We start from the raw sequence: 26658 nt of genomic DNA, 5'->3' as shown, positions 1-26658 counted from the left end.
TCACCATTGACAGCTATGCAGTGCTCGCGGACTTCCGTACAAAGAATGAACATGTTCTTTCTTTGGGCGGAACAATTTCAGCGGCGCTGAAATTCCGCAGTGTGAACGGGTCTCGCGGAAACCCATTCACACTAATGTTAAGTTCACACCGCGGAATTCGGCTCTCGGAATTCCGCCCGTGGAATTCCGCGGGAATTCTGTAGTGTGAACATACCCTTAGAGAGAAAAAATAGGACTACATTTTCCCTCCTTCTCATAATAGTCTGCAATTTTAGTGCTAAAAAGTACCTAAAAAAAAACAAAGTGCCCAACCCCCATCGTGCTCAGCTAACGTTAAAGAACCATATTTCATTATCGTGCTTTCCTGCCCCAAAGTAGTGAATTTAATAAAGAAATAAGAGCTTGGAACCATTTTTCTGATATCCATACAGTATAGAAACATAGAATGTGTCGGCAGATAAGAACCAATTGGCCCATCTAGTCTGCCCAATAATCTGAATCCTATCAATAGTCCCTGGCCCTATCTTATATGAAGGATAGCCTTATGCCTATCCCATGCATGTTTAAACTCCTTCACTGTATTTGCAGCGACTAGTGTTGCTCACGAATATTGCAATTCAAATTTTAATCGCGAATATAGCATATTCGCGAATTTGCGAATATTGCAAATATAGCACTATATATTCATAATTACGAATATTCGCTTTTTTTGCGCATATGTGAAAATTTGTGCGCATATGCGCAAATTTGCGAATATTGAGCCCTCCCTTCATTAATGGTATAGAGAACTGTGACTAGTGCACCAACTCTGTGATTTTTTGCCCAATAAAACCAATAGGCTAATTGTGGTCTATGGGGATCTCACTGCATGTAAGATAAGCAGGACCGTCTCGGCAGTACAGTGGGATGGGAGACCGTCACTGGTTCGAGTCCCAGGGTGGACAGTGTTAGAGTGTTGTGGTTAAACTTTACTTTCCTGGAAAAGCTGCTGAGTTGCCCATAGCAACCAATCAAATTGCTTCTTTCATTTTTCCGAGGCCTTTTCAAAAATGAAAGAAGCGATCTGATTGGTTGCTAAGTATATAGTAAACATTCATATATGTGGTCAATATATAGTATACGTTCATATATATGGGGGTAAGTATATAGTATACATTCATATATATGGGGGTCAGTATATAGTATACATTCATATATGGGGGTCAGTATATAGTATACATTCATATATATGGGGGCCAGTATATAGTATACATTCATATATATGGGGGTCAGTATATAGTATACATTCATATATGTGGTCAGTATATAGTATACATTCATATATGGGGGTCAGTATATAGTATACATTCATATATATGGGGGTCAGTATATAGTATACATTCATATATATGGGGGTCAGTATATAGTATACATTCATATGTGTGGTCAGTATATAGTATACATTCATATATGGGGTCAGTATATAGTATACATTCATATATATGGGGGTCAGTATATAGTATACATTCATATATATGGGGGTCAGTATATAGTATACATTCATATATGGGGGTCAGTATATAGTATACATTCATATATATGGGGGTCAGTATATAGTATACATTCATATATATGGGGGTCAGTATATAGTATACATTCATATATATGGGGGTCAATATATAGTATACATTCATTTATGGGGGTCAGTATATAGTATACATTCATATATATGGGGGTCAGTATATAGTATACATTCATATATATGGGGGTCAGTATATAGTATACATTCATATATATGGGGGTCAGTATATAGTATACATTCATATGTGTGGTCAGTATATAGCATACATTCATATGTGTGGTCAGTATATAGTATACATTCATATGTGTGGTCAGTATATAGTATGCATTCATATATATGGGGGTCAGTATATAGTATACATTCATATATATGGGGGTCAGTATATAGTATACATTCATATATATGGGGGTCAGTATATAGTATACATTCATATATATGGGGGTCAGTATATAGTATACATTCATATATATGGGCGTCAGTATATAGTATACATTCATATATATGGGGGTCAGTATATAGTATACATTCATATATATGGGGGTCAGTATATAGTATACATTCATATGTGTGGTCAGTATATAGTATACATTCATATGTGTGGTCAGTATATAGTATACATTCATATGTGTGGTCAGTATATTTTATACATTCATATGTGTGGTCAGTATATTTTATACATTCATATGTGTGGTCAGTATATAGTATACATTCATATGTGTGGTCAGTATATTTGATATAGTTGGGGTCACTGAGACATGGCTGGACTCCTCGCATGACTGGGCTGTCAATCTGCAGGGGTTTACCTTGTTTCACAAGGATAGAATGAACAGAAAAGGTGGTGGAGTCTGTCTGTATGTAAGAAGTGGTATGAAAGTCAGTGTGAACGATGCCATAGTGTGTGATGATTCTGAGGAGGTGGAATCACTGTGGGTAGAATTACAAAAGGAGGGAAATACTGAAAAAATAGTATTTGGTGTAATCTACAGACCCCCTAATATCACTGAAGAGATAGAAGGTCGGCTGCATAAACAACTAGAGAGGGCCGCCCGGGCAGGTACAGTGGTAATAATGGGAGATTTTAACTATCCAGATATAGATTGGGGTCCGGGGTTGGCTAAAACTACAAAGGGGCGACAATTCCTAAATTTATTGCAGGATAATTTTATGGGCCAGTTTGTGGAGGACCCAACAAGAAGTGATGCCTTGTTGGATCTGATCATTTCCAACAACGCAGAGCTGGTTGGTAATGTAACTGTGCGGGAAAACCTTGGTAATAGCGACCACAATATAGTTACTTTTGACTTAAAATGTAGAAAACAAAGACAGACGGGGAAAGCAAAAACATATAACTTTAAAAAGGCAAACTTCCCTGGGCTGAGAGCTGCACTACAGGACATAGACTGGGGGGAGGTGTTGTCAAATACTGATACAGAAGGTAAATGGGACATCTTTAAATCAACACTAAATAACTATACAGCTAAATATATACCAAAGGGGAACCAATGTAAACGATTAAAACTAAATCCTACATGGCTGACACATGAGGTTAAAAGAGCAATAAACAACAAAAAAATTGCCTTCAAAAAATACAAATCTGATGGGTCAGCGATAACATTTAAACAGTACAAGGAGCTTAATAAAATCTGTAAAAATGTAATAAAAACAGCAAAAATTCAAAACGAGAGACAGGTGGCCAAAGAAAGCAAAACTAATCCTAAATATTTTTTTTAGATATATAAATGCAAAAAAACCAAGGACAGAGCATGTAGGACCCCTTAATAATGATAATGGGGAGGTTGTCACAGGCGATCAAGAGAAGGCGGAACTACTGAATGGGTTCTTTAGTTCTGTATATACTATGGAAGAAGGAGCTGACATTGGCCAGGTCAGTGCTGGTAACACATCATGTAATGTACTGAACTGGCTTAATGTAGAGATGGTACAAGGTAAGTTAAGTGATATAAATGTAAGCAAATCCCCAGGACCGGATGGACTACACCCAAGAGTTCTTAGAGAGGTAAGTTCAGTAATATCTGTACCCCTGTTCATGATATTTAGAGATTCTCTGGTGTCTGGTATTGTGCCAAGGGACTGGCGCAAGGCGAATGTGGTGCCAATCTTCAAAAAGGGCTCTAGGTCTTCCCCAGGAAACTATAGACCGGTAAGTTTAACGTGCATTGTGGGTAAATTGTTTGAAGGACTTATAAGGGATTACATACAGGAAGACATAGGGGATAATAGTATTATAAGTGATAGCCAGCATGGGTTTACTAAGGATAGAAGTTGTCAAACCAATCTAATTTGCTTTTATGAAGAGGTGAGTAGAAGCCTTGACAGAGGAATGGCTCTGTATATAGAGGGGGGCTGTGTATATAGAGGGGGGCTCTGTATATAGAGGAATGGCTGTGGATATAGTGTTTCTGGATTTTGCTAAAGCGTTTGATACTGTCCCTCATAGACGTCTGACAGGTAAGTTAAGGTCTTTGGGTTTGGAAATTTTAGTTTGTAACTGGATTGAACACTGGCTCATGGATCGTACCCAGAGAGTGGTGGTCAATGATTCGTACTCTGATTGGTCCCCGGTAATTAGTGGTGTACCCCAAGGTTCAGTACTGGGCCCGCTGTTGTTTAATTTATTTATCAATGATATAGAGGATGGTATTAACAGCTCTGTTTCTATCTTTGCAGATGGCACCAAGCTTTGTAGCACAGTACAGTCTATAGAGGATGTGCATAAGTTACAAGATGACTTGGATAGACTAAGTGTCTGGGCATCCACTTGGCAAATGAGGTTCAATGTGGATAAATGTAAAGTTATGCATCTGGGTACTAATAACCTGCATGCATCGTATGTCTTAGGGGGGATTAAACTGGCAGAGTCACTGGTAGAGAAGGATCTGGGTGTACTTGTAGATCACAGACTACAGAATAGCACAATGTCAGGCTGCTGCTTCCAAGGCCAGCAGGATATTGTCATGTATCAAAAGAGGGATGGACTCAAGGGACAGGGACATAATACTCCCCCTTTATAAAGCATTGGTACGGCCTCACCTGGAATATGCTGTTCAGTTTTGGGCACCTGTCCATAAAAGGAACACTGCGGAGTTGGAAAGGGTGCAGAGACGCGCGACTAAACTAATATGGGGCATGGAACATCTTAGCTATGAGGAGCGATTAAAGGAGTTACAATTGTTTAGTCTTGAGAAGAGACGTTTAAGGGGGGATATGATAAACATATATAAGTATATTAATGGCCCATACAAAAAATATGGAGAAAAACTGTTCCAGGTTAAACCCCCCCAAAGGACGAGGGGGCACTCCCTCCGTCTGGAGAAGAAAAAGTTTAGTCTCAAGGGGCGACACGCCTTCTTTACCGTGAGGACTGTGAATTTATGGAACGGTCTACCTCAGGAACTGGTCACAGCAGGAACAATTAACAGCTTTAAAACAGGATTAGATACATTCATGGAACAAAATAACATTAATGCTTATGAAGAAATATAAAATCCCATCCCTTCCCCAATATCGCGCCACACCCCTACCCCTTAATTCCCTGGTTGAACTTGATGGATATATGTCTTTTTTCGACCGTACTAACTATGTAACTATGTAACTATACATTCATATATATGGGGGTCAGTATATAGTATGCATTCATATATATATGGGGGTCAGTATATAGCATACATTCATATATATGGGGTCAGTATAAAGTATACATTCATATATATGGGGGTCAGTATATAGTATACATTCATATATATGGGGGTCAGTATATAGTATACATTCATATATGGGGGTCAGTATATAGTATACATTCATATATATGGGGTCAGTATATAGTATACATTCATATATATGTGGTCAGTATATAGTATACATTCATATATATAGGGGTCAGTATATAATATACATTCATATATGGGGGTCAGTATATAGTATACATTCATATATACGGGGGTCAGTATATAGTATACATTCATATATATGTGGTCAGTATATAGTATACATTCATATATATGGGGGTCAGTATATAGTATACATTCATATATATGGGGGTCAGTATATAGTATACATTCATATATGGGGGTCAGTATATAGTATACATTCATATATATGGGGGTCAGTATATAGTATACATTCATATATATGGGATCAGTATATAGTATACATTCATATATATGGGGGTCAGCATATAGTATACATTCATATATATGTGGTCAGCATATAGTATACATTCATATATGGGGGTCAGCATATAGTATACATTCATATATGGGGGTCAGTATATAGTATACATTCATATATATGGGGGTCAGCATATAGTATACATTCATATATATGGGGGTCAGTATATAATATACATTCATATATGGGGGTCAGTATATAGTATACATTCATATATACGGGGGTCAGTATATAGTATACATTCATATATATGTGGTCAGTATATAGTATACATTCATATATATGGGGGTCAGTATATAGCAGTGATTCCCAACCGCGGTGCCGCGGCACACGTGTGTGCCGTTCAGCACTGCCCGTGGTGCCGCGGGATTTTGCCGTGATTTTTTAAATTTTTTACTATTATTTTTTTTTAAATGTCCCGCCCCGGCCTGACGGCGCAGGGGGGAAGCGAAGTCTGCGTGCGCACTGCGCACACAGCGTCCCCCTGCATCTCCTGCGTTTCCTGTGTTCCCCTCCGTCCCCTGCGTCTGCCGCGTGACCCGTGTTCCCCTCCTTCCCCATCTGTTCCCTGCGTCCCCCGCATCCCCCTCCTTCACTCTCCGTCTCCTGTGTCCCCCTCCGTCCCCCTCTCCCTTGCGGCGCAGTGAGCCGGATATGGTGCCCTGGGGCGGAACGAGCTGCACCAGCACCGGACTCCCGTGCCTCCTGTGGAACTGCAAGCTGTGCGGGCCGGCTTGCTGAAGGTACCGTACCCTTTCCACCCCTCTGTTCACCATCTCAACCCTGTCTAAATCCCCCCACCGTCACCCAGGTCCACCCTCTACCCCCCCCCCCCCCCGACCCCGTCACTCATGTCCACCCCCCCTGTCAGCCATGTCTGCCTTGTTTACCTCCCTGTCCATCTCTATCACCCATGTCCACCCCCCCCTGTCAGCCATGTCTGCCTTGTTTACCTCCCTGTCCATCTCTATCACCCATGTAATCCCTCCCTGTCACCCATGTAATCCCTCCATGTCACCCATGTAATCCCCCCCTGTCATCCATGTCCACCCTCCCTGTCACCCATGTCCACCCCCCAGTCACCCATGTGCACCCCCCCAGTCACCCATGTGCACCCCCCCAGTCACCCATGTCCACCCCTAAGTCACCCATGTCCACCCCCCAGTCACCCATGTCCACCCCCCCCTGTCACTCATGTCCACCCCCCCTGTCACCCATGTCCACCCCCCCTGTCACCCATGTCCACCCCCCCTGTCACCCATGTCCACCCCCCCTGTCACCCATTTCCACCCTCCCTGTCACCCATGTCCACCCTCCCTGTCACCCATGTCCACCCCCCCAGTCACCCATGTCCACCCCCCGTCACCCATGTCCACCCCCCCTGTCACCCATGTCCACCTCCCCGTCACCCATGTAATCCCTCCCTGTCACCCATGTAATCCCTCCCTGTCACCCATGTAATCCCCCCCTGTCACCCATGTCCACCCCCTCAGTCACCCATGTAATCCCTCCCTGTCACCCATGTAATCCCTCCCTGTCACCCATGTAATCCCTCCCTGTCACCCATGTAATCCCTCCCTGTCACCCATGTCCACCCCCCCTGTCACCCATGTCCACCCCCCCTGTCACCCATGTCCACCCCCCTGTCACCCATGTCCACCCCCCCTATCACCCATGTCCACCCCCCCTGTCACCCATGTCCACCCTCCCTGTCACCCATGTCCACCCTCCCTGTCACCCATGTCCACCCTCCCTGTCACCCATGTAATCCCTCCCCCGTCACCCATGTAATCCCTCCCCCGTCACCCATGTAATCCCCCCGTCACCCATGTCCACCCCCCGTCACCCATGTCCACCCCCACTCTGTCACCCATGTCCACCCTCCTGTTCACCCATCTGTCCCTTTGTTACCCCAGTCCACCCCTCTCTGTCACTCCTGTCCCTCTTTTACCCCCTTGTCCACCCCTCTGACCCCCTGTCTCCCCTCTCCACCCTCCTGTCACCCATGTCCACCCCCTGTCCACCCCTCTGTCACCCCTATGCCCCCGTCACCCATGTTCACTCTTCTACACCCATCTATCACCCTTGTACACCTCTCTACACCCCTCTGTCACCCATTTACACTTCTCTACAACCCTCTGTCACCCATGTACACCCATCTGTCACCCATGTACACTCCTCTGTACCCCTCTGCCACCCATGTACACTCCTCTACACACCTGTCACCCATGTACACCCCTCTGTCACCCATGTACACTCCTCTATACCCCTCTGTCACCCATGTACACTCCTCTACACCCCTCTGTCACTCATGTACACTCCTCTACACCCATCTATCACCCATGTACACTCCTCTACACCCCTCTGTCACCGATGTACACTCCTCTACACCCCTCTGTCACCCATGTACACTCCTCTATACCCCTCTGTCACCCATGTACACTCCTCTACACCCCTCTGTCACTCATGTACACTCCTCTACACCCCTCTGTCACCCATGTACACTCCTCTACACCCCTCTGTCACCCATGTACACTCCTCTATACCCCTCTGTCACCCATGTACACTCCTCTCTACCCCTCTGTCACCCATGTATACTCCTCTACACCCATCTATCACCCATGTACACTCCTCTACACCCCTCTGTCACTCATGTACACTCCTCTACACCCCTCTGTCACCCATGTACACTCCTCTCTACCCCTCTGTCACCCATGTACACTCCTCTACACTCATCTATCACCCATGTACACTCCTCTACACCCCTCTGTCACCCATGTACACTCCTCTATACCCCTCTGTCACTCATGTACACTCCTCTACACCCCTCTGTCACCCATGTACATAGGCGTGCGCACAGGGTGTGCCGGGTGTGCCCAGGCACACCCTAATCACCGTGGCCGTGGAGCAAAAGGGGCAGCTGCCCCGGGCCCTGTAATTCCTGGGGGCCCAAAAGCAGCTCTCCCCTTTTGCCCCATAAAGCTGATAAAGGCTGGTGGGCCAGGCGTCAGGGGCCCGGCCAAAATGTTAGTAGGAGTGGGCGGGGGGGGCGGGTTTGCGCCGCACGCTACCTTTTTATGTTCGCCGCCGCCGCCGTCACTCATTCCCAGGCAGCCAGTACCGCAATGGCTGTCTGGGAGATGGTCACGTGACGTGTGGTGCAACGTCACGGGCGGCTTCATAGAGAGGAGAGGAGCGGAGCAGAGAGAGTCTCCCGCTCCTCTCAGTCCCCACACGGCCGCTTCCAGGATCAAGGCCGCAGCAAGGGACCCACCGCCGGGGGTATCCTCCCCTCACTTGCATAATCTGATAATCCCCTCCCTCGTACGTATCCTGTACTGATCCTGAGTTATATCCTGTATTATTCTAAAGAGCTGTACTCACTATTCTGCTGGTGAGGTCACTATGTACATACATTACATTACTTATCCTGTACTGATCCTGAGTTATATCCTGTATTATTCTAAAGAGCTGTACTCACTATTCTGCTGGTGAGGTCACTGTGTACATACATTACTTATTCTGTACTGATCCTGAGTTATATCCTGTAGATCTTTTATTAAAAAATATAAAACATTACAAAAAGAACGAACATCACCATAACAATAATACAAACAACATACACCTGTATAATATATACAATAATGAGTCCATATTAGTCCAAAAATGTCCAACCAAGTATCTTCTGGTCCAGCCTCATTCTCACCAAACACACCGCTATAATAACAACCACTACTAAACACTCTACAATAATAATAATACTTACAGTAATAATAATAACAACAATAATAACTAAAAACTGGTCCGGTTGCATTTCACCACCCAAAATAATAAATATGTGTCAAACCACCAACAAACACCGCAAACAGAAAAACAGAATATACAAATTTTTTTTTTTTTTTTTTTTTTTTTTTTGGCCCTGAGCTGGTCCCGCATCCCATGCCCCCAGTACATGATAACAGACGTCCATGAACCAGTCCAGGATTTTACTTATTTATTTTTTTAAATAAAAAGTCCCACACAGAATCCCCCCTCCCCCCATCTACCCACCACCCAACCTAACACTAAACCCCAACACAACACAACCCCTAGAAAAAAAAAATACAATATATATACATATATACACATATACATAAATGTACAAACAAAACAAATATATACAAAATAATACAAACTATACAAACCAAACAACAAACAACAATAAGGCTTTTCAATCACACAAACCCCTAAAGCTCAAGTTCAGTGCCTGCAAGCCCTATATCACCATATATCTACAGCACAAAACAAAAAGACTCATGTGCCAGCATCAGCCCACCACCAGGGGGAGACGACAGGCTAAGGCACTTTAAAGGCAGAGCCCCTCCACAGACGAGAGGCCCTGCCAGCACCCAGCCTCTCGTACTCCAGAGAACGCACCTTCACCAGGTCACCAAGAATGTTCCTAACCACCTCACCCACAGGGAGGATTTTACGCTGCGTCGACACTAAACACCGTGCGTTCCACGTGTAATACCTGACCACTGAGCTGACTAGGAATAAAGTGCACCGGTCCCAGCCTCCAAGGTTTCTGAATGCCCCATAGGCCCATTCCGCATAGGAGAGACTGGCCAGCCGAGGCCAACCAATGGAAGCGCCCACCCTGTTATAAACCTCTGTGTTAAAGGGACAATGAAGCAGAAAATGCTCCATGCTTTCCAGCATGCCTCCACACTCTTCGCGGGGACATCCCCGGTCATCAGAGCTCCTGCACTTCAGATTGTCCCTCACACACAGTTTCCCATGGAAGCAGCGCCAAGTCAAGTCCCAAAACTTCAAGGGGATCCTGATAGAATTCAAAAGCTCTAAACCCACCTCCAGATCCCGACTTGGGCAGTCCTTGAGCGCCAATGGCCTCTGGAAATGAGAAGACAGGACCCTCTTGTCAAGGAATTTCCTCGACAGAGTCCTAATCTCCCACATCCCCAGACCCCACCGACGAATAACCTTCAGAACCGGGGTAGCGTAAGCCGGGAGATGCCCGTGTGGTGTGCGAAGATCCTTCACTTGCCCTCCTGTCTCCCATTCCTGGAAGAAAGGCCGAAACCATCCCCTACAGGAGGATACCCACGGAGGAGCCCTCTCTGACCAGAGGTTTGCTATATTGGTCTTAAGAAAGGTATTCACTAGGAATACCACGGGGTTGACCATACACAACCCCCCTAGTCTCCTTGTACGGTAAGTAACCTCCCTCTTCACTAGGTTCAGTCTATTCCCCCATAACATTTGGAAGAACACACTGTAGACCCGGGTCCAAAGAGGTTCTGGCAACATGCATACACTGCCCAGATATATCAGCAAAGGGAGCAGGAAAGTTTTCATCAGGTTAACCCTTTCCCGGAGGATCAAAGACCAACCCTTCCACTGATCCACCTTCTGAGCGGCGATCTTAAGCCTGCTGTCCCAGTTTTGTTTGGGGTAATCCCCGTGACCAAATTCGATGCCGAGGACTTTTGCGGATTCCTGGGGCTCTGGAAGGGCGTCCGGGAGGTTAAAATCAGGATCTCCCCCTCCCAGCCAGAGACTCTCACACTTATCCTGATTGATCTTGGACCCGGCTACCTCCGAGTAGCGGTCCACCTCTGACACCACCCATCTGCCCTCCTCTTGTGAGGAGACAAACACGGTGATATCATCAGCGTACGCTACCGCCCTCAGAGCCGAATCCGGCACCGCCAGGTCCATTCTCACCCCCGCCAACGGTCCACAATCAATCCTTCTAAGGAAAGGATCGATTGCAAACACGTACAGCAAAGGGCTCAAAGGACAACCCTGACGGACACCAGACCCAACCTCAAAAGAGCGGCCAATCCAACCATTCACAAGCGGGAAACTCTCTGCCCCTACATACAAGGTCTTAAGCCAATCAACAAAACCCCCTGGCAGGCCATATCTCAGAAGGACAGACCAGAGGTACTCATGGTTAACCCGATCAAACGCTTTTGCCTGATCCAAGGACAGCAAGTACCCCTTCCAGTGGCCAGCCCTACCCTGCTCCACAGCCTCTCGGACACTGAGCACAGCACTAAATGTACTGCGGCCCGGAACAGAGCAATGCTGAGCCCCCGAAAGGAGCCGGGGTGCAAACTCCACCAGCCGGTTAAACAGCACTTTTGCCAGAATCTTTCTGTCCGCATTGAGAAGTGCTATGGGACGCCAATTCTCAATGTGGGACGGGTCTTTACCCTTTGACAGGATGATCAGCGCTGACCTCCTCATTGACTTTGGCAAAGTGCCCGAGGAAAGACACTCATTAAAAACCGCAGTCAAGAGGGGAACCAAAGGGTCCTTAAAGGTCTTATAGAACTCAGATGTTAAGCCATCCGGACCGGGTGACTTCTTGAGGGCAAGCCCATCAATAGCCATCCTGACTTCCTCTTCCCGGATCATCTCTGTCAAAACGTCAAGAGAGGGGTCTACTCCTGGTTCAGGGATGGTTTCAGCCAAGAAAGCTGATACCTTATCTCGATCTAGATCCTTCCTTCCCAAGAGGTGCGAGTAGAAGGATCTGACGACCTCCAGGATCCCTGATCTGGACCTCTTCAAGGATCCCGTACTATCAATCAGTCCTGAGACCACTTTACTACTCACTGACATCTTGCAGTTTCTGTAAGGGTCGGGCGAGCGGTACTTCCCGTAATCCCTCTCAAAAACCAAAGATGCGTGCCTATCGTACTGGCACTTCATCAGCAAGGACATCACTCTGGAGATATCATCATGACTACCTCCAGTCGAGACAAGGTTCTCAAGTTTCTTCCTCAGGCCCTGGTACAAGCGGTACCTGTTTAGGCTTCTGAGGCCCGAGAGCTGGCGGAAGAATCTCGCAACCCTTTCCTTGAAGATCTCCCACCACTCTGACTTACTGTTACAAAGGCCCAGCAATGGTACCTGGCTCTGAAGAAAATCCTCAAAGGACTGTCTTATCTCCGCTTCTTCCAAGAGAGACGAATTCAGCTTCCAATAGCCTCTGCCCATCCGGGGGGTCTCTGTGACATTCAGAGAAAACAAAATTAAACAGTGATCGGAGAACTCCACCTCAACAACAGACACTGCTGAAGAGACGGCTTCCTCCTTTAAATAAAACCTGTCTATCCTAGACCTACAACTACCCCTATGATAGGTGAATCCCGCGTGGCCTGGGGTGTGCCGGATGTGGACATCCACCAGGCGAGCCTCACTCGCTATGCTATTAAGGGCGACGCTATCATAAGTCAGCTTGTCTCTGGAACCTCCCCTATCTTGGGGCCTCGTGACAGCATTGAAGTCCCCTCCAAAGACCACCTGCCGACTTGTAAAAAGATAGGGCTTGATCCTCATAAAGAGGCACTTCCGGTCCCACTTAGACTGTGGGCCGTAGATGTTAATAAGGCGAAGTTCTTGTCCCCTCATGAGGACATCTAAGATCAGGCACCTCCCCATTTCTAACTCGATAACCCGTCGGCATTCTACCGCTGCGGTAAAAAGGACCGCCACTCCGCTATACGGCTCGGCCCCAAGAGACCAGTAGGAGGGCCCATTCCTCCACTCTCTTTTAGCCTTGTAGATAGATGACATATCTGTAAGCCTGGTCTCCTGCAAAAATAAAATATCAGCATTAATATGGGCAAAAAAATCATAGGCAGCAAAACGAGCTGTATCTGACTTAATGCTGGCGACATTAATGGACGCCAGCGTCAACGGAGAGGGTGCCGCCATCAAGGGTGATTGAGTTAAACAGCTTTCTTTTTCCCACTCCCCTTCTCACCCTCCACATCAGAAGAACTCTTCACCCTCTTTAGAGAAATGGAAGTGTCCATCTCACCAGACGTCGTTTTACTTTCCTCGTCTCCGGATTCTAGGCCAGTCCCTTCCCCCGAGGACATAACCTCCCCAGGGGAAGAGGACTCGGCGCCCCCTGGAAGCCCCTCTGCCACATCCCCCTCATCCTCCCCTTCCGAAGAAGAGGAGGAGATGTCCCTGAGGGGTCGGAATCGATTGGAAAGGCCAACCAGAGGGGAGTCAGTTTTGCCTTCCTTTGGCACCTGGACCAGGGTGGGAGAAGATCTTAAATCTCCCTTTTTTTTTTATACTTGTACCCCGCTTTCGTGTCTCCTTCTGCCATCCCACATCATCCTCCTCCACGCTATCTGAGGAGATGGCACCTTCCTCATTCTGGATCCTCCTGACCTCCTCATTCAGCTCGCCATCCCTCAGGGTCTCAGCAGCAAGGTTGGCCTCTGGGACAGAATGAGAGGTCGTCCCAGTAACCCGGGCTTTCCCCATCACCCTATCCCTTTGGCGTTTATCAAGACGTCTTAGTTGGGCTGGTGTCTTTCTCTTCCTGTTCCTCACTGACCCCTCAGTTCCTCCACCCCTGCTAGTCCCCTCCCCAGCAGATTCCGGCTCGTGATCTTCACCCGCTGGGGACAAGACCGCATTAGCGAAAGAACGAGGACAACGACTGAATGGGTGACCTAAGTCACCACACAGGTGACACCTAATCTCCGCACAAGATGCGGCAAGATGGCCTACACCCCCACACAAGGCACATTTCTGCACCGTACAGTTTGCACTGAAGTGTGTGGGGTCACCACATCTGTGACAGAGCTTCGGCTGACCCCGGTAGAAAATCTGGATACGATCCCTGCCGAGAAAGGCAGAGGATGGAATATGGGTAACTGTATTTCCTGAACGTTTAAGTTTTACCAGAAACGTCCAGGCTCCTGACCAGATGCCAAACTCGTCCCTGTTCTTCTGCGGGACCCCCATTACCTCGCCATACCGTCCTAACCAGGTGATGATGTCAACACAAGAGAGTGATTCGTTACGGGTCAAAACGGTCACTCTCTTGATTTCGTTTTGACGAGACAATGCCTGTACGGCAAAGTCTCGCCAGCCGGGCTCATTCTTTACCAATTCATAATTCGACCAGAAAAGCTCAAGCCCCTCTGGCCGAACAAAACTGATATCGAATTCAGGAGCACCGTAGGGATGTATCAAGGCAAAGATATCAACTGCCTTGAAGCCCATCTTTAGCAAGAGCTCAACCACTTTGGTCCTTGAAGGACACATATCTTCGCCCTGCCACCGAAGACGGACCACATTCCTACGGTTACTACCTGCCCCGGCTGTTGGGAGGGACCACACAGTATCGCCCCCTCTTTCCTCTCGGAAGGCAGAGAGACCGTGTCTCTCTATCCAGAAGGACAGATCAACTGCTCTACCCTCTACATTAATCGACCTTTCCCCCTTTTTCAGAGCCTCCAGGAGACGTCGCTGCAATAAACCGTCCCTAGAGTCAGGAGACGAGGAAAGTATTCTACTTCCCCCAGCAGTGACATTGGCATAACTCCTATGATCTGTCACCACTGGGGGGGCAACCGGACCAGACCCTACACCTACACCACTTCTAATGACAACATCCCCACCACCCCCAATAACAACATTAGCACTTCCCCCAACAACATTGTTTCCAATAACATCATCTGTAGTCCCATCACCACCCCTAATTTCAGCAACAGCAAAATCACCTTCTCCAATAATATTAACCTCCATCCGCTCCCCAGTCATACACCCCGTACCCCCATTTACCTTCTCATTCACACTGGCTGGACCAGAAACAGATAATCCGGCCTCAGCATCACGGGGCACTAGGGCTGGGACAACCTCCGCTGGCCCTTTAAGGGACCGGGCAGCATGCTTGCCCGGTCTAGAGGAGGCCCCAGCCCTGTTCTTATTAGTGCCCTCCGCCTCATCAGCATCATCTCCAGTCTTTTCATGGCGCCGCTGATCAATGGGATCAGCGGCACCAATACAAAACAAACGTTTTTCTTCACTTTTGGGAGTGTCCGTTATGCCCTTTGCTACCTCCGGCACTGAGTCACCCCCCTCTCCCACAGGGGAGCGAACTACAGCACCGGAGTCTGCCTCTCTGCCCACCGCTGGGCCGCCCTCACTGTACGGCCTTTCGGCCGATGCCTTCTCTGCTCCATCCCTGCTACTGCAAACAGGCATGGAGCTCTGCGCCCTTTTAGTATCTGTACTCTCCCCGCACCTTTGCACCGAGTCCACCACAGAACACGGGCTGGGCTGGGTAACGGGGCTTGCACAATGAGCTGACCCTGCGGCCGACTCAGGGTATACAGGGAGGGGGGTGTAGATGTAACTCACCACTTCTTGCTGCTTTGGCTTGGTCTTCTTTTTCTTCTTACCCCCAGGTGCCTCATTTGGGAGCTCATCTCCAAACATCAGGTTCTGAGTACACACTGGGGATTCCAGCATGCGGATCTGGGCCATTAGCGCCCCTCCCTAGTAGCTGCTGTCACTGTCCTCCCCTGAGTCGGCAGGTGATACTGCTGGTTGCTGTGCAGGGGGCCCACTGTACGGGGCCTGCTGCTGTTGCCGCAGGCCACCAGGTGGATCTGGCTGTTGTTCTTCCTCCATCTCCTCCACATCATCCACCTGGCTCTCAGGTTGCAGCCCCATCAACCTTTTATTTTTATCTTCTTCTTTCACCCTGAAGCGCTCCTCATTTTCCAGTTTCTCTTTAAATGGACCACTCTTCTCCAATAATTCGGCTCTCCTCTCCTCCAAAACTTGTATTTCAGACATTAGTGTCTTTATCTGCCCCTGGATCTCCGTCTTTTTCTTTTTTGGAGTTACCTTAGCCCTGGCACGGGCACAGCGCAGTTCCTCTCGGAGCCTCCTGATGGCCTTACAGGCGTCTTCATACTCACGGAGGTGACTTTTTACCCGGGAGGTATAGGTGGAAATAGACTCCCGGGTCCTCAGCACTCCCCAGCCTTCCTCACTGAGGTCGGCTTCACCTCCGTGAGCACTCTGCCTTCTTCCTGATGAACCCAGCTTTCCGCTGGAAGCACCCAGCTTTCCCGAGGTGGATCCAGCCTTGGAGCTTCTCGCCTCTGTGGGGGGAGTTGGAGCAGCATTGCTGCGACTCCTGGTGGAACGCCTCACCCCCAAATCCTCCGATGTTCCGGCCGCTTGCTGGCTTCTACTGCTCCCCTGCGGCCTATTCCGAGGAGCAGAAGCCTGGGCCTCGCCTCCCTCACTCATGCCTGGAAACCCACTCCCTCCCTGGGGAGGAGGAAGCAGGCCCCAGGTGGAACAGATGGTAATTCCCTGGAGCTCAGGAGACACAGCAGACACACACAGCACAGCTGAAGCACGACCACACCCGCAACTAATTGGTCAGCACTCCAGAGCTGTACTCACTATTCTGCTGGTGCGGTCACTGTGTACATACATTACATTACTTATCCTGTACTGATCCTGAGTTATATCCTGTAAATCTTTTATTAGAAAAATATAAATAATAACAAAACATAAACCAGCACAACTTTGCCATAACGGAAAACAACAACATGAAATAACATAAACCCAAACTTTACATTTAAATAAAAGAACAAAAATCCTGCCTAACCGGCCAGCCCAGCTTTCCTACTAGAACTATAAATATTACAACTTCACCTTTCATAGCCAAACAACACACTCATAAGAAACATAAATATAGCACTATTTCGCTTTAACTCAAAACACCCAAACTCGGGAAAAATGATACATTACAAATAGAAAACACAACAAGCACTCACACTGCACACCATGTTTGTTTTTTTTGTTTTTTTTTTATAATAATATTAATAATAATAATAACACTATACCACACACATGCACACACACATATATATATATATATATATATATATATATATATATATATATATATATATGTTTATTAACTACATTTAACCAAGAAACCAAAAATAAATAAATAAATTAAATTCAACTCAAAATACCCAAACTCGGGAAAATATCACAGAAAACACAATACACACATGCTTACACACATCTTTACTACATACTACATATATAAACCAAAGAAAATAAATCCACAACGGGATACTAAAGAAACATTACTACAAAAACAAAACTGGTTCGACTGCCATCTCTACTATATAAAAAAAAAAAAAAAAAAAACAATTATAATGATATAACATACATTATACATACTATATACATAACTAACTATATACACTACTATATACAATACTATACACAAACTATATACACCTATAAATAAAGAGAAAACTCACCTACAAATATAAAAGAACGTTCTACACTAAACTGACCCTTCACCCACACCACCCGCCCTCCTGTACATGGGTCAGAGTTTTTTCCATACAGTTCATAGTCCTCAATGTCCAGTCCACGACTCGCCCATGCCAGGTCCACCAAAAGAAAAGACCACCACCACCCACAAATATACCCTCCCAACCTAGAACTCCTCCCAACCAACTTAACCATTACCAGCTTTAACATACATAAGCAAACAATACAACCCACTTTAGGCCCAAGTTCGGTGCCTGTAAGCCCTTCATAACCATAGCATCTGAAAACAAAACAAAAAGCTATGGTGCACATGCATTAGCCCACCACCAGGAAGAAGGATGGCAATCCTGATACATACAAAAATTACATTCTTTCCCTAACTGCACCCTACCTCTCACCCTACCATTATCCCTAAAGATAAACTGACCCTACTATCACCCTAACCCTGTCCCTGCATCACTGTCCCTAACCAAATCAAGGGTACTCTACCCAAAAGGTCTAGTACCTAGGGCACATCAAAAGAAAACCCTCTCCATAGGAGAGAAGCCCTACTGGTACCAAGACTGCCATACTCCAAAGACCTGATCTTCCCGAGGTCACCGGTGATGTTCCTACAGACCTCCACCTCGGAGAGGACTTTGCGCTGTGTAGACACTAAACACCGTGCATTCCACGTGTAGTACCTAACCACTAAACTGACTAAAAATAAAGTGCCCCGATCACGGCCACCCAGGTTCCTGAATGCCCCATAAGCCCACTCTGGATAGGTAAGGCCGGCAAGTTGACCCACCCGGTTGTAGACCCTTATATTAAAGGGGCAATGAAGCAGGAAATGGTCCATGCTTTCCAGCATGTCCCCGCACTCTTCTCGGGGACATCCCCGGTCATCAGATCTCCTACACTTCAAATTGTCCCTCACATATAGCTTCCCCTGAAAGCAGCGCCAGGCCAAGTCCCAAAACTTCTGGGGGATCCTTTTCATATTTAAAAGATACAACCCCACCCTCAGATCCCGACCTGGGCAGTCCCTGAGCGCCAGAGGCTTCTGGAAGTGGGTCAACAGAACCCGTTTGTCAAGGAACTGCCTTGACTGGGTCCTGATCTCCCACACTCCCAGACCCCACCGATGTATCGCCTTCAGAGTCGGGGTAGCGTAAGCCGGAAGATATCCATGAGGCGTACGGAGGTCCTTCACTTGCCCTCCTGTCTCCCATTCCTGGAAGAAAGGCCGAAACCATTCTCTGCAGGAGAGTACCCACGGAGGAGCCCTCTCTGACCAGAGGTTTGAGATGTTGGCTTTCAAGAAGGTGTTTGTTAAGAACACCACAGGGTTTACCATAGATAAACCCCCTAGTCTCCTTGTGCGGTACGTAACCTCTCTCTTGACTAGGTTCATCCTGTTCCCCCATAACAGTTGGAAAAACAGGCTGTAGATCCTAGTGTAGTAAGCCTCTGGCAAGATACATACGCTGCCCAGATAGATAAACAAGGGGAGCAGGTACGATTTGATCAGGTGTACCCTTTCCCTGAGGGTCATAGACCAACCCTTCCACTGATCCACCTTATGAGTGGCATCCTGTAGCTTACCGTCCCAGTTTTTGGTGGGATAATAATCCTGGCCGAATGTGATGCCCAGAGATTTTGCTGAGTCTTGGGGCCCTGGGAGGGTGTCCGGGAGATCAAAAGTGGGATCTCCCCCTCCCAGCCAGAGACTTTCACACTTATCCCGGTTGATCTTAGACCCGGATGCCTCCGAGTAGCGTTCCACCTCCAACATCACCACATCGACCTCCTCTCTCGAGGACACGAAAATGGTGACATCATCAGCGTACGCCACCACTCTCTGGGCGACATCCAGCTCCGCCAGACTCATCCTGACTTCCGCCAACGGCCCACAATCTACCCTCCGGACGAAGGGATCAATTGCGAACACATATAAAAGCGGGCTCAAAGGACAACCCTGACGGACTCCGGACCCCACCTCAAAAGAGCGGCCAGACCACCCGTTCACCAGCGGGAAACTCTCTGCCCCTGCATATAAGGTCTTAAGCCAATTAATAAAAGCACACGGTAAGTCAGATCTCAGAAGGACGGACCAGAGGTACTCATGGTTCACCCGATCAAATGCTTTGGCCTGATCCAGGGTCAGCAAGTACCCCTTCCAGAGACCTGCACTACTCCGCTCCACTGCCTCCCGGACACCGAGAACAGCACTTAAGGTGCTTCGGCCTGGAACAGAGCAGTGCTGGGCCCCCGAAAGGAGCCGGGGTGCAAACTTCACCAGCCGATTAAACAGTATCTTGGCCAGAAGCTTCCTGTCCGTATTAAGAAGAGCTATGGGCCTCCAATTCTCAATCCGGCTAGGATCTTTACCCTTTGAGAGAAGAATCAGGGCTGACCTCCTCATTGACTTTGGCAGAGTGCCCGAGGAGAGACACTCATTGAATACCTCAGTCAAGAGGGGAGCTAAAGACTCCTTAAAGGTCCTGTACCACTCGGATGTTAAGCCATCCGGACCTGGTGACTTCTTGGAGGCAAGCCCCTCAATCGCCAGTCTCACTTCCTCTTCCCTGATTTTTTCTGCCAAAACATCAAGAGAGGGGTCTACCCCTGGCTCAGGAATGGTTTCAGCCAGGAAAGCCGACATCCCGTCTCGATCTAGATCGTTCCTTCCCAAGAGATGCGAGTAGAAGGATCTGACGACCTCCAAGATCCCTGATCTGGACCGATTCAGAGATCCTGTACTATCAATCAGTCCTGAAATGACTTTACTACTCACTGACATCTTACAGTTTCTGTAAGGGTCGGGCGAGCGGTACTTCCCGAAATCCCTCTCAAAAACCAAAGATGCGTGCCTATCGTACTGACACATCATCAGCAAGGATTTCACTCTGGAGATATCCTCTCGGCTACCTCCAGTCGAGATGAGAAGCTCGAGTTTCCTCCTCAGTCCTGATACAGGCGATACCTGTTCAGGGATCTGAGGCTCGAGAGCTGGCGGAAGAACCCCGCAACCCTCTTCTTGAATATCTCCCACCACTCTGACTTACTACTACAAAGGTCCAGTAAAGGTACCTGACTCTGAAGAAAATCCTCAAAGAACTGTCTTACCTCCGCTTCCTCCAGGAGGGACGAATTCAGCTTCCAATAACCTTTACCCATCCGAGGGGTCTCTGAAACATTCAGGGAAAACAAAATCATACAGTGATCGGAGAACTCCACCTCAACCACGGACACTGCGGAAGAGACGGCTTCCTCCTTCAAATAAAACCTGTCTATTCTAGACCTGCAGCTACCTCGATGATAGGTGAAACCCGCGTGGCCTGAGGGGCTCCGGATGTGGGCGTCCTCTAGGCGAGCTTCCCTAACTATACTATTGAGTGTTACGCCTAGCGCTCCGGGTCCCCGCTCCTCCCCGGAGCGCTCACGGCGTCTTTCTCCCTGCAGCTCCTCGGTCAGTCCCGCTGACCGGGAGCGCTGCACTGTCATGGCCGTCGGGGATGCGATTCGCACAGCGGGACGCGCCCGCTCGCGAATCGCATCCCAGGTCACTTACCCGTCCCGGTCCCCTGCTGTCATGTGCTGGCGCGCGCGGCTCCGCTCACTAGGGCGCGCGCGCGCCAGCTCTCTGAGACTTAAAGGGCCAGTGCACCAATGATTGGTGCCTGGCCCAATTAGCTTAATTGGCTTCCATCTGCTCCCAGACTATATCTGTTCACTTCCCCTGCTCTCCCTTGCCGGATCTTGTTGCCTTGTGCCAGTGAAAGCGTTTAGTGTGTCCAAAGCCTGTGTTACCTGAACTTCTGCTATCCATCCTGACTACGAACCTTGCCGCCTGCCCCCGACCTTCTGCTACGTCTGACCTTGCCTCTGCCTAGTCCTTCTGTCCCACGCCTTCTCAGCAGTCAGCGAGGTAGAGCCGTTGCTAGTGGATACGACCTGGTTGCTACTGCCGCAGCAAGACCATCCCGCTTTGCGGCGGGCTCTGGTGAAAACCAGTAGCCTCTTAGAACCGGTCCACTAGCACGGTCCACGCCAATCCCTCGCTGACACAGCGGATCCACAACCCGTAAGCCGAATCGTGACAGTAGATCCGGCCATGGATCCCGCTGAGGTGCCGCTGCCAAGTCTCGCTGATCTTCCCACGGTGGTCGCTCAGCAATCGCAGCAGATTGCCCAACAAGGACAGCAGCTGTCGCAGTTGACCGCCATGTTACAGCAACTTCTGCCTCTGCTACAGCAGCAACCATCTCCTCCGCCAGCTCCTGCACCTCCTCCGCAGCGAGTGGCCGCTCCTAACCTCCGCTTGTCCCTGCCGGACAAATTTGATGGGGACTCTAAACTCTGCCGTGGATTTTTGTCTCAGTGTTCCCTGCATATGGAGATGTTGTCGGACTTGTTTCCTACAGAACGGTCTAAGGTGGCGTTCGTAGTGAGCCTTCTTTCAGGAAAGGCCTTGTCGTGGGCCACACCGCTCTGGGACCGCAATGATCCTGCCACAGCCACAGTCCAGTCCTTCTTCGCTGAAGTCCGGAGTGTCTTCGAGGAGCCAGCCCGAGCTTCTTCTGCCGAGACTGCCCTGTTGAACCTGGTCCAGGGTAATTCTTCAGTGGGCGAGTACGCCATCCAATTTCGTACTCTTGCTTCCGAGTTATCATGGAATAACGAGGCTCTCTGCGCGACCTTTAAAAAAGGCCTATCCAGTCGCATCAAGGATGTGCTGGCCGCACGAGAGATTCCTGCCAACCTCCAAGAACTCATCCATTTGGCTACCCGCATTGACATGCGTTTTTCTGAGCGACACCAAGAGCTCCGCCAGGAAAAAGACTTAGATCTCTGGGCACCTCTCCCACAGCATCCTTTGCAGTCTACGCCTGGGCCTCCCGCCGAGGAGGCCATGCAAGTGGATCGGTCTCGCCTGACCCAGGAAGAGAGGAATCGCCGTAGAGAAGAAAATCTCTGTCTGTACTGTGCCAGTACCGAGCATTTCTTGGTGGATTGCCCTATCCGTCCTCCACGCCTGGGAAACGCACGCACGCACCCAGCTCACGTGGGTGTGGCGTCTCTTGGCTCTAAGTCTGCTTCTCCACGTCTCACGGTGCCCGTGCGGATTTCTCCTTCAGCCAACTCCTTCCTCTCAGCCGTGGCCTGCTTGGACTCTGGTGCCTCTGGAAATTTTATTTTGGAGTCGTTTGTGAATAAATTCAGCATCCCGGTGACCCGTCTCGTCAAGCCGCTCTACATTTCCGCGGTCAATGGAGTCAGACTGGATTGCACCGTGCGTTACCGCACAGAACCCCTCCTGATGCGTATTGGACCCCACCACGAAAGGATTGAGCTCTTCGTTCTCCCCAACTGTACCTCTGAGGTCCTCCTCGGTCTGCCATGGCTCCGGCTTCATTCGCCCACCCTTGATTGGACCACCGGGGAGATCAAGTACTGGGACTCTGCCTGCCACAGGAAGTGCCTCTCCCCCCCTCCCAGTCCCGTCAGGCAAGCCTCTGTGCCTCCTCTTGGCTCCCGTCCTTGTGTCTCCCTGCCCCGTGCCAAGCTTCACCCTCTGCCCTCCCTCCCCATTCCAACTCCTGCTGTACTGCCTGCCGTTGAGGAAACCATCCATTCTTTCCCGGTGTCCTCATCCCAGGGGAGGCAGTCACCGGACAAAAAAAAGGGGAGACCTAAGGGGGGGGGGTACTGTTACGCCTAGCGCTCCGGGTCCCCGCTCCTCCCCGGAGCGCTCACGGCGTCTTTCTCCCTGCAGCTCCCCGGTCAGTCCCGCTGACCGGGAGCGCTGCACTGTCATGGCCGTCGGGGATGCGATTCGCACAGCGGGACGCGCCCGCTCGCGAATCGCATCCCAGGTCACTTACCCGTCCCGGTCCCCTGCTGTCATGTGCTGGCGCGCGCGGCTCCGCTCTCTAGGGCGCGCGCGCGCCAGCTCTCTGAGACTTAAAGGGCCAGTGCACCAATGATTGGTGCCTGGCCCAATTAGCTTAATTGGCTTCCATCTGCTCCCAGACTATATCTGTTCACTTCCCCTGCACTCCCTTGCCGGATCTTGTTGCCTTGTGCCAGTGAAAGCGTTTAGTGTGTCCAAAGCCTGTGTTACCTGAACTTCTGCTATCCATCCTGACTACGAACCTTGCCGCCTGCCCCCGACCTTCTGCTACGTCTGACCTTGCCTCTGCCTAGTCCTTCTGTCCCACGCCTTCTCAGCAGTCAGCGAGGTAGAGCCGTTGCTAGTGGATACGACCTGGTTGCTACTGCCGCAGCAAGACCATCCCGCTTTGCGGCGGGCTCTGGTGAAAACCAGTAGCCTCTTAGAACCGGTCCACTAGCACGGTCCACGCCAATCCCTCGCTGACACAGCGGATCCACAACCCGTAAGCCGAATCGTGACATTGAGAGCTATGCTATCATAAGCCAACCGATCATTGGAGCCTCTCCTATCTTGGGATCTCGTGACAGTATTGAAATCCCCTCCAAAGATAACCTGTCGGCTTGTAAAAAGAAAGGGCTTAATCCTCATAAAGAGATCTTTTCGTCCCCACTTGGTTTGTGGAGCGTAGATGTTAATAAGCCGGAGCTCTTGCCCCTTCATGAGGACATCTAAGATCAGGCACCTCCCCATTTCTAACTCAATAACCCGTCTGCATTCAACAGGAGCGGTAAAAAGGACCGCCACCCCACTATACGGCTCAGCCGCAAGAGACCAGTGGGAAGGGCCCGCGCCTCCACTCTCTTCTGGCTTTTATCAGGGAGGCAAGATCTGACAACCTGGTCTCTTGTAAAAAGAAAAAACACTGCCGAGAAAATCAAAGGCTGCGAATCTAGCCGTATCAGACTTTATACTGGCACAGTTAATAGATGCCAGTGTCAATGGGGTGAGTGCCACCATCATGGGTGATTGAGATAGACGGCCCTAACCCCCTCATTTTTGTTTCTTCTTTACCCCCTCATCCCCAGATGAGGAGGCTTCCTTGTCTTTGGACCGTTTTTTTGATTCTGACTGGTCCATTTTATAATCCCCATCTCCGCCTGGCTCCGATTTGGCCCCATCCCCTGCGGAAATTGCCCCATCAGGACAGGGCCCAGTTCCCCCTGGAGGCTCCCCCACTTCAGGCACCCCATCCCTGACCCCCCCCTTCAAGGAGGGAGAGGAGATGTCTTCAAGGACAGAGTACCGGTTAGACAGATCAATCAGAGGGGGGGCAGGTAAGCTTCCGCTTGGGACCTGGTCCGCAGCACGGGGACTAGAGGGCTCCGACCTCTTCTTTCTCCCTTTACTGCCCTTCTTTTTTGGCCTCTCTTCACCCTCCTCATCCACACTTTCACAGTGGGAGGAATCGGAAAGATCGGCCTTGCTGCCCTCTTCTTTACAGATTCTCCCCATTTCCTCTTCCAGCACATTCTCCCCCAGGGTCTCAGCAGTTTCAGGACTAACCTCAGGAGCAGGGCCAGAAGCTACCCCTGCCACATGGGAACTCTCCAGTTCCCTGCTCCTTCTCCGATTAGCCTCCCGCCTCAGCCTGGCGGGACTTTTCCTCTTCACTGACCCTGTTGCACCTTCACCCGCACCCGTGCCCTCCCCAGCTGAGGCAACATTACTGCTCTCCCCAGCCAAGGTGACCGTCGCACGGGCAAAGGCGCTAGGACAACGGCTGAAAGGGTGTCCTAAGACACCACAAAGATGACACCTGATCTGCCTACAGGATGCGGCAAGATGACCTACCCCACCGCACAGTGCACAGACCTGCGCTAAAGTGAGTGGGGCTGCCACACCTGTGACAGACCTTGGGCTGCCCCTGGTAGAAAACTTGGATTCTGTCTCTCCCAAGAAAAGCAGCTGATGAGATGTGGGCAACAGTGCTTCCCGAACGCTTCAGTTTGATGGAAAACGTCCAGGCCCCAGACCAGATCCCATGTTCGTCATAGTTCTTTTTTGGCATGTCCGTCACATCCCCATATCGGCTAAGCCAGGTCATAATGTCATAGCAAGATAGTGACTCGTTACGTGTCAAAACGGTCACTTTCTTGGCCAGATTCTGACGGGATATCGCCTTTACGGCGAAATCCCGCCAGCCGGGCTCGCTTTTCACCACCTCATAATTCGACCAGAAAAGTTCCAGACCCTCTGGCCGAACAAAGCTGATGTCAAACTCGGAAGTACCATAGGGGTGGATCAGGGCAAAGATGTCACTTGCCCTGAATTCCATCCGGAGGAGGAGCTCAACCACCTTACCCCGAGGCGGACACGCATCTTCGCCCCTCCACACTAAACGGACCACATTCCTACGGCCACTTTCCTGCCCGGATGTCGGGAGGGGCCAGACCACCTCCCCGTTTTGTTCTCGGAAGGCGCCTAAGCCATGTCTTTCTATCCAAAAAGACAGGTCAACCTCACCCCTCCCCTCTACATGGATTGACCTGTCTCCCCTACGTAGAGCCTCCAGGAGGCGCTCTTGCAAGTGACCCCCAGAGCCAGACGGAGATGGGGATCCCCCTGATCCCCCGGCAGTGACGCTGGCATAGCTTCTGGGAGAAGCAGCCACTACCGGGTGGGCAGTCGAACCAGGAACTGACCCAGAGGCCAAACCTGGACCCTTATTCTTAACAGCCATAACACCTCTCTCTGTCATTCCACTACCACTCCTCACCTGTATTTCACTAGCACCCCTCTCTTGCACTACACTTGCACCCCTCTCTTGCACTCCTCTTGCACCCCTCTCTTGCACACTACTTGCACCCCTCTCTTGCACACTACTTGC

General features: G+C 49.3%; 1 protein-coding gene across 3 annotated transcripts in view; it reads left to right on the top strand.

Annotated features, from left to right (window-relative positions):
• VSTM5 (V-set and transmembrane domain containing 5) overlaps positions 1-26658 on the top strand; it is a 182814-nt gene that overhangs the window by 97809 nt on the left and 58347 nt on the right. The window lies entirely within an intron of this gene.

This window comes from Hyla sarda, chromosome 2 (assembly GCF_029499605.1).
Source record: "Hyla sarda isolate aHylSar1 chromosome 2, aHylSar1.hap1, whole genome shotgun sequence".
NCBI classification, from domain to species: domain Eukaryota; kingdom Metazoa; phylum Chordata; class Amphibia; order Anura; family Hylidae; genus Hyla; species Hyla sarda.
This window is presented reverse-complemented; position numbering and strand designations above follow the sequence as displayed.